Source organism: Dermacentor silvarum, chromosome 8, assembly GCF_013339745.2.
Source record: "Dermacentor silvarum isolate Dsil-2018 chromosome 8, BIME_Dsil_1.4, whole genome shotgun sequence".
NCBI lineage: Eukaryota > Metazoa > Arthropoda > Arachnida > Ixodida > Ixodidae > Dermacentor > Dermacentor silvarum.
Window position 1 is genome coordinate 57,953,856 of NC_051161.1, and position 627 is coordinate 57,954,482.

The following is a 627-nucleotide window of genomic DNA, read 5'->3' on the forward strand; positions in this document are numbered from 1 at the left end:
AGCACAGCCTTGTGAGCCTCATACCGAGATAAAACACGGCCTTTTGGAAACAAGGTGTCATTAAGCGCAGTTCAAGCGAGATTAAGTTGTTGGACCTCGTTCAGAAGCACACAGCGACAACTGTGATATATTGGGCATCCTATCAGCAAGTGTTCAAGCGTTTCGCTGTAGTGCCCACAAGCAAGGCACGAAGTGCTCGACGCACGTTCTTGCCGGTGAAGCCACCCAAAGCGTAACTTGAGCGTGGCGAGCTATACTGCAGCTAGTTAAAGCACGGACAAAGATTGGTGTAGCATACGATCTCTTGGCGACACGTTCATTCAGGCGTGAGCACTGTAGGTTGCGTATAAACAGTCGAATTTACATAAATTGTCATCAGTGAGTTGTGCGCTGACGCCGCCAGAGCATCAGCTGTCTCGTGCCCCGAGATACCAGTGTGTGATGGTATCCACTGAAATATTGCCGCAGAGATCTCTCCGCGCGAAGTATCCTTCCAGGCGTCTCATCGCACCACCGTTGGAAGAGCGCCAGCAACGCCTTGCGCGTGGCGTGAACGCGGCTCTCGTGCACGCGAACGCGGCTGCGCGTGTGCTCAATCTTCGGACGTGGTTGACTGTGGAACGCGTT